Source organism: Coptis chinensis, chromosome 1, assembly GCF_015680905.1.
Source record: "Coptis chinensis isolate HL-2020 chromosome 1, ASM1568090v1, whole genome shotgun sequence".
Classification (NCBI taxonomy): Eukaryota; Viridiplantae; Streptophyta; class Magnoliopsida; order Ranunculales; family Ranunculaceae; genus Coptis; species Coptis chinensis.
The window spans coordinates 78168821-78178079 of record NC_141456.1 but is presented as its reverse complement, the minus strand read 5'-3'; positions in this window follow the sequence as shown (position 1 = coordinate 78178079).

The following is a 9259-nucleotide window of genomic DNA, read 5'->3' as shown; positions in this document are numbered from 1 at the left end:
TTTGTTGATTCGGTTGATCACGAAGTGACATCAACTGAGGAGATAGCCATTAGGTCTTGTAGTCTATTCGAAACAGAGTATCATACTGATAAGTCAAGTAGTGAACCCATTCAGCCTTTATCCCACCTAGTAGGACCATCATGTTAAACCCTTTTGAGCCTTACAATAAGCCATTTTCTTTCATAAAACCCTTTACCCTTTACCCAACTCCAGACAAGGAGTATAGCCAAAAACCTTTATCAGCCATACCCATATGTTTCTGAGAATACGAGGGGAACAAGGAGGAAGAAAGAGCATAAAAGGAAGATTACATGGAAATATCATAGAGATACAATGAAAACCATCATTCTATTCTAAGTGAAAGAAGCTAGTGGAAAATAAGCATATCCAGTACTAATCAAGGATATACAACTGAGTTAAAAAAAAAAGTAGAACAACATGGATGGAAAAGCTAAGACAAAGGAAGAATTTTCTCTGTAATACAAAATTTGAAGAAATCTTCCAAAGAATGAAGCAAAACCCTTAGTGTTTCAGAAACAACCTTTGAATCCTTTTTACCTTTCCTTTGTAAACCAATACCCAAGCCAAGTTACAACCCATGACTTATCACTACAGTATGGTACGAAGTCTAGAATAGGTGAGGGGATGCTAAAGTGAAGGACCCGACACTTCATATGTAATTGATATTCTTTCCATGAGACTACTGTCATCTAGAAGTCTATTTTTCAAGGTAGTATGTGGGATGTTCATATTTATTATTCTTTTTCCCACATACATGAAGTAAAATAGTATATTCTGAGAGATTCTTTTCTGAGAGTATGATCGGTGAAGATTGAAAGTCGAGATTATCTATCTAAAGGTAAACTAAGGATTCTGTTTCTTGGATAAGAGAGTATAGGAGATTGACTAAGTACACACATAAGCCTTGATTGAGAGTTTTGTCAATTTTTATTATTTCCCATCATAATCTATGAGTCTTTCCAGCAATATAGTTAGCAATGGAGACTGTCAAGTCTTTAAACCCGTTGCTCAGACATCTATCATGTATTACTATAGAGCTAGTTTGTTACTTTATTTATAAAAAAAAAAAAAAAACAACGTTAGGAGGGGCTAATTATGTAAGTTTAGTAACATGAGGAAGGTTCTTCTAAATTATTTTAAAAAGAATAGCTGATTTTAATTTTGTGAGGGATGTTCTTCTAAATTATTTTTTAAAATAGAAAGCTAATTCCAATTTTAGTGAAGTAAGGGAGGCTTTTCTAAATTATTTAAATATGGGGGAGCTGATTATAATAATTGAGGGAGGTGCTTCTAAATTGTAAAAGATAGGAAATCAGAAATAGTCTACTCGATAGTTGGGGGATGGTTCCAAGAAGTTCGGCTATCATATAGTGTAGAGAAATAGCTTCTCAATAATTGAGAGAGGTGCTTAGAGTATTGGTGATGAATAGAATGTCTAGTTATGGCTCTTGGGTCATTATTCAAGGGGAACCTATGTAGCTCCTTCAATTCTGTTTGGAAGGTGTTTTCCTTTATCTGAACACTTAAGTTAGTGACTTCATTAATCCTGATGGCTCTTGGGATCTCCCAAGACTTGCAGTTTGGTTTCCATAGATTGTTATCAGAGACATCTATGTGCTTTGGCCTAGGCCCTCTACATAAGACAAGATCACCTAGATCCTGAATAAGAATGGCAAGTTTTTTGTCAAATCATCTTATGAGCTGATTACATAGATCTTCCTCTACTTCTTGGGATGTAGAACACAACAAGATTTGGAAGAAGCTTCAAATTCCTGAAAAAAAAATAAAAAATACAAAAATCTTTCAAAATTGTGCAACAATCTTCTCTCTACTGGCAAAGTGCTTCATCCACACCACATATGGGTGGATGGGGATTGCATCTTTTGCAGGAAATGCTCGGAGGACAATATAATAATTGAGGGAGATGCTTCTAAATTGTAAAAGATAGGAAATCAGAAATAGCCTACTCAATAGTTGGGGGGTGAGGGTTCCAGGAAGTTCGGCTATCATATAGTGTAGAGAAATAGCCTACTCGATAATTGAGGGAGGTGCTTGGAGGGTGGTACTCAAGCTTGCTTCTCTAAGAATCTAAGTGATTGACTTGATATTTGGAATTTGAGATGAACAAAATATAAGCTTTATTGACTTAGTAATGAAGATTACAAGATTTCAATACTACCGAAATGTCCAAAAAACTTTGAATTGGTACTTGATATAATTTTATTTGAAATGAAATCTTTGATTTCGATACTACCATAACAGACAAATAGTATCAATTGGTACTTAATATATTTGAAATTGAAAAGAAATCTTCGATTTTGATACTACCATAACAGACAAATAGTATCAATTGGTACTTAATATATTTGAAATTGAAAAGAAATATTCGATTTCTATACTACCATAACAGACAAATAATATCAATTGGTACTGAGTATATTTTAATTTTTGGAAAGAAATCTTCGATTTCGATACTACCATAACAAACAAATAGTATCAATTAGTACTTAATATATTTTAATTTGAAAAGAAATCTTCGATTTCGATACTACCATAACAGACAAATAGTATCAATTGGTACTTAAAATACCTGGATTTTTCACCCTTGGCCTGGTATTGAGATAATACTCCAGATATCAGGGTATTCCTTTCTTTAACCTGGATCAAGCTCGAAACTACAGATCCCAGACTTCTTTATATTCACCTGGTATCGAGCTCGATGCTACAGATACCAAGATTTCCTTGATATTTACCTGGTATCGAGCTCGGTGCTACAAATACCAGGATTTCCTTGATATTTACCTGGTATCGAGCTCAGCACTACAGATATCAGGATTTTTTGCCTTTGATTTGGATCGAGCTCGATGCTACAGATCCTTGATAAGTGCTCAAAAAGTGTAATTTAACCCTCGATTATGTCTCTTGTTTAGCCATCTTAGTGGACTAATAGTGTTTGTAAGTTATGTTTTATGATTCTACAGGTGAAAAAAAGAGTTTTGTGGAATATTAGAGAAAAAGGGATAAAACAAAGCAATTCGGAGCATTAATGATCACATGGGAAGCCCGTGGACAATCATGGAGAAGGCCAAGGAATTTAAGCTATTAAAGATGCGAGATGGACATATTTTAAAGCCTATTTGGAAGCCCAAGGCTAAAGGATTCATTGCTTGGACCAAAGCCCGCAAAAGAGGATAGAAGGATAGAGCAAAAGAGGAAAATAGACTTCCGCGTCTGGGACGCATGGATCGTGTGTCCAGACGTATTGCTCACGTCTGAGACGCAAGGATCATGCGTCCAGACGCATGAAACGACAGTGTAGCCACTTTCTTCTTAGTTTTGGAGACAAAGTTGGACTCTGAAAGAAGTTAATTTGTATTAGGAAACAAATGGCGGTTTAGAATGCTTCTAGAACTCATTGTAACCCCTATAAATAGAGGACCTAAGTGCCTCATGTAATTTGTCAATTCACTTATACTCTTATCTCCAGAACTTAAGGCAGAGAGAGATTAATAATAAAATATTCGGTTTTAACTAGCCGAGTCTTAATAAGTTAGTCTTTCTAGTTTTATGTTCTTCAACTCTTCTTCTTCTCATTTTTCATGTTCTTCCTTCTATATGGAAGGCTAATCTTCTCCTTCAAAGGAGGAGATGAAGCCGATGCTTAAGGTTTAATGATTATTCTGGTTCATGGTGTTCTTATATCAGGTTAGTTCTTTATGTTTTTAGTTATTAGTTCAATTGCCCACTGATAAAACATAAAATTGATAATTTACCTACGAAATGAACGATGAAACTCAAAACGTAAGTAAACTAAACTATTCTACATGCCTATATTTTATCAAATATTCTACTCTCAATCCTATGAGATATAGTGGAGTAGATGATTCGTTCCACTCCTAGTCCTTCCGCATGCTGTGTTCTCTACATATAAGTAATCTTAACTAAAAAGTCTAATGAGAGATTTACGAAAATGCAACTAGACTACGATGCAACTACCCACAAGATGCAACTAGTCGACTATTAGAACAACTATGGGAATGCTACGTCGATTCTATGATAAGGAGTTAGAGGGGGGGTTGATTCCACCTTAACTCGACTTAATCCTACTAACGATGAATCGTCGGAATCCGAATTGAATCGCCTCACAGAAATAACTGGTTACTCCTAATCCCTAATTACACATGGCATTTCTACCAATTCATAACTAGCATGTGAACGATTACACCCATTCTCATGGTGAACTAATCATTTCTAGAGTGGAAAGGAAATTACGACGACTCTCTACGATAATCGAATCAAGCTTTCATCAAGGATTCTCAACCCCTAATGGGGTTTAGACGAAATCATCACGCTTATCATTCCCAAAGGAATTCAAACAAGACATGATATAAAGATTGAAACTTTGCTTGTTTAAACTCAATTCAAAACTACTAATGCAATAATTGAATTAAACTAATAATGACAATTAATTGAATCTACGAATTGAAACTAAACAATTAATGAAAATGAAACTAACTTATGGAGAACACTATTTTATTAATCTAATGAATAATAAAATAATGATTCAAATACTAAATTAATAATCTAACTAATCTAAGTCTAGCTATCTACGTAATAAGGGAAATTAGATCTACACAATTGTAAATGACAAGAATCGAAATTGACAAACTAACTATTTTATTAATCAAACTAATTAAGAATAATGATTCTAAAAGTTTAATCTAAAACAAGAATTGAATTTAAACTAAACTTAATTTTATTACATGAAAACTAGATCTATAATTATCTATAGTTTTAGGTCTAACTAGCTACCATTAACAAAGAGTTAAGCTTTGGTTTTTATACTTTCAGATCCAAAAATCATGCATGAGCTTGGAGCCATGTTTTGGGCCAGAGAATCAGGCCCAAAACCCAATTCTTTCAGTCCAAAAAGGCCTCTTCAGCTGTAGTTGGCTTCAACAGACTTTTTGTCCACTTCTGTTCCTCTGATTAGATCAAGGCTTAGACCATTGGAAAGCTCTTTCCGAACCGGTCGTTTTGACATAAGGTAGGCCCCATTCCGAGGTCTGAGTCCAAAGATACGACCTTCGGAAGTTCTGCTGACTTGTGTGTTGTTTCTGCTCGCGTCGACTTTTCAGCTTTTGATCGGGCTTTAGAAAGGCTTTGTCTTCTTGAATCTTGGCCTTTAATCATGGAACTCCTTAGTAACCGATCTTTGCTCCTTTATCTAGCTAAAGTGGCACATTTCTGCACATAATGGACTTTGAAGCCTGAAATGCATAAAAACATGTAATCAGTGTTAACTCTTAATTATTACTCACATAATTGGTCTAAAAGTATGACTGTTACAGGGTTAAAACTACAGTTTTGGGCTCTTATCACCCACACCAGGGGATGGAAGTATAGAATAGGGTTTATATTTTGCAATATTAATATCATGCTAGTGTTCTTTCCTTTTCTTCTAGTAGTATAGTTCTTTAGAGTTAGAGAAGTATTCTTTGTGTTGCCTTAGAAGGGGTAGCTTAGGGAGTGGCTACCTAGGGAAAGTATTCTTTGTGTTTGCCTTAAGTTGCGATTCATTGAATGGCCGCCCTATTAAGAAGTACTCCTTAATGTTGCTCTCGGTAATACATTGAATGACTGCCCGAGCTTACATAAAAGGAAAGAAGATATTCATAACATAAACATAGGAACAACCTTAAGTAAAATAAATTGTTAACGATGTTTCGTCCAAGAGGGCATCAGCACTCGCTCGATTGCCTAATTGTAGTCTACTTGTAAGAACAACCATGAAGCAGAAGGTCATAGATCAAAAGTATTTGTGGATTCTAATCTCTTGAATTCCCTCTCTTATAAATTCTCAATAATTTAGTTAATTTAGTTTAGTTTAGCATTAGAATCTAAAATTTCTACAATCATAGTTTTTAATCCCTCAAACCTCCTTTCCAGTCCTGTCCTTCACATAACATACATTTAAAAGTGGAACGATACCCTACTAATCTTTTACTTATTGGAGATAATTAGATTTTGATACGCTTCTATTTTGTTCAACGACCATCATCCATCTGCATCATCTATCTACATCATCCATATAACATCCAATAAACACAAAAAGGAGCGAGTGTCAATCCCAGAAGTGTTTATCTTTGACCTAGATCAAGCTCGACGCTACATATCCCAGGATTTTTTGTCTTTGACCTAGATTGAGCTCGACCCTACAAATCCCAAGAGTTTTTATCTTTGACATGTTATCGAGCGTCGATAAATGAAATGAATATTGACATGGTATCAATAAATTCTACCGATACTAGTATACTTAGATATTTGTACGATTATTGTAATTTGGAAAAATTGAACATACAAATGACAATGAAAAAACATATCTTTTATTGATAAAATGTTTTCAAGTTACTTACATTTTGTGGCTTTGGTAATATTACACCTTCATCCGTTTTCAAGTAATAAGCTCCATTGATTCCAACCTTGTGAATGATATAATGCCCTTCCCAACTAGCTACTAATTTACCAGCCCCTTTTTCTTTGGTAGCTTGAGTTACCATCTTTAAGACTAGATCACCTTCTTAAAATTGTCTTTCTATTACTTTCTTGTTGAAGTATTTTCTGAGTTGCCTATGATATGTATCCAACTTTAACCTGGTTTGATCTCATTTTTCTTCGAGATTCAGTACTTTTGCTACCATTATATCTTTATTCTGTTCATTCATCAAGACTTTAGTTCTGGATGTAGCTACCACCATCTCTGTTTGAGTTACTGCCTCCATACCATATGCTAGAGTGAAAGGAGATTCTCCAGTAGCAGTACGTCGTGTTGTTCTATACACCCATATAGCACTATTAAGCTCGTCGACCCACATACTTTTCTTATCTTCCAACTTCTTCTTGATACTGTCCATGATCATTTTATTTGTTGCTTCGACTTGGCCATTTCTATGGGCATAATATGGTGAAGATGTAAAATGTTTTATTCTGTATGACTCTAAACAGGCTTTCATTTTTTCTCCCTCGAACTGGGGACCATTATCCGATATGATTGCATGTGGCAACCCATATCGACAAATAACTTTTTCGGAAAGGAAATTTATCACATCTTGCTCTTTCACATGTTGCAATGCTATGGCCTCAACCCATTTCATAAAGTAATCCGTTACTGCCAGCATGAACCTTCTTTTACCTTTTCCAGGGACTAGATGACCAACAATATCCATTTCTCATAATGCGAACGGCCATGGATTCGATACGTAGTTCAATTCTTCAGTTGGAACATGTATTGCTTTTCCATGCATTTGGCTTTGAACACATCGCTTAGCATATCGAAAACAATCTCTTCGCATTTGATGCCAAAAATAACCTTGCCTTGTTATTTTATTTGCTAATAATCTTCTAGCTGAATGACTTCTACATTCTCATTCGTGGAGTTCTACAATGATTAGATGCGCATCTCGGGCGATATACATTTCAAATGTGAACCTCAAGGATTTTTTCGATATAACTCATTGTCAAGCAGGACATATCTTTGCGCTCCTGATTTAACCCTTCTTGCTTCGTTTTTGTCCTCAAGTAATTTATCATTGGATAAGAATGATATATATGCTTCCATCCATGACGTATACTCTCGAGGTATTTCCTCTCCATGTGTCACTTAGACAGTAGTGGAAAATCCTCCCTTACAGCAAGGGTTTCTGGAAAGTTCTGTTGCCAGTTTTAGATTGCAAAAATATCTCCACAAACAATTTAAGACATTTTAAAAATATTTCCAACGGGGCATCGTATCACTACTCAACCAAGCGCTTGGAATATAAAACTTTCTAAAACCTAGTTTTGTCACGCTTTCCGGGCTAAACAAGCCCCTAGGCCATAGCATATACGTACATTTCAACTAAAATTCATTATGTTTTTTGCGACTTTAACATTGTTATTTTGATTTCTTCGAAAACTAAAATATTCAACGGAATTGTTCAAAGAACGATGGCCACGATACAATTGTAGCTATTCAATTGGATGTCAACATGATAGATCAAACTCAAGGTGACAAAACAAGGAGACTGGAGGGAGTATTTCGAGATCTATGCTCTGTATCTCCTCATGGCAAAGGCGCGAAGCATTGAAGATTCTGTACTCGTTTTTTTTCTGTGTGGAGTTGTCTTTCATGCATTGGTCGTCGTATCACACTTGACATTGGTCAGTTATTGGTACGGTAAGGAGACATTGTTGACAAGTCCCCGGCTATCTCAAGTAAGTATATCGTACCGTACCAATGTCTCCCCCTTAATCACACTTTCTTGGCAGAGAATTATTTTAGGGATATGGTTTTGTTTGCTTTCTGAATAGGGAATGAATGAGCTTTAACTTTAGATAGTTGTTGTTAATGCCTATATTTGCTTTATTCTTTGCTGTCCTATTAAAGCATTGCTTGGACTGGGCAGGACAATTCAGCACTTCAGCAAGTCTTAACTTCGGTTTTATAAACCAGCTTTGTCGTTCTCTCTCTTAAGGATACGTTGCCACGTGTCATGATCAAGTAGGTTAGCCTTTTTCGAAAGAGCTTCTCAAAGATCTTCTAAGCCAAGAAAGGCACAGTCAAAGTCCATTTCTTTCTTTATTTGTTACAAGCAAATTCAACATTCCCCTTTGTTCTAAAGCTTTGGACCATCTTGTTTGGACAACGCCCCACAGGCCCACAACACAAACTTACTTGCCAATGCAAATACTGTTTCGACTACTTGAGATTAGTGATATGCATTGTTGATGTAGATTTTGATCATCTCATGGTTTCTGGCACAAAATTAATTGATATTACCAAAATATGGATGCATGTGTAATCTACATCCGTTTATCTCTAGTTGGAGCTAAAGTGATATGTCCAGTTTCCCTGTCGAACTATCCAAAAATAGAACAACCATCATTTCTCCAGTGACCAATCTCAAAAGGTGGTCTTGAGATCGGGCTTTTATTGGTTGGATTATATTCTTAGATAAAGGTCACTCTCTTAAACAGCATTGGAATACTTCAAAGAATATGAAATCACCTTCCTTGTTGCTAGTGTAGATCTCAATCCCCATGTCTTTTCTCCGTTTCCAATGTTTTATTACTTTGATCATGCTTTCTTTCGTGGTTTAAACCTGAAAATGGACACATTCAGAATATCTTATGTTTATCAAAGAGAGGCAAGCACCTGAGGTGGGTCCAACTTTAACTTCAGCAATTGAGAAAAGTTGCG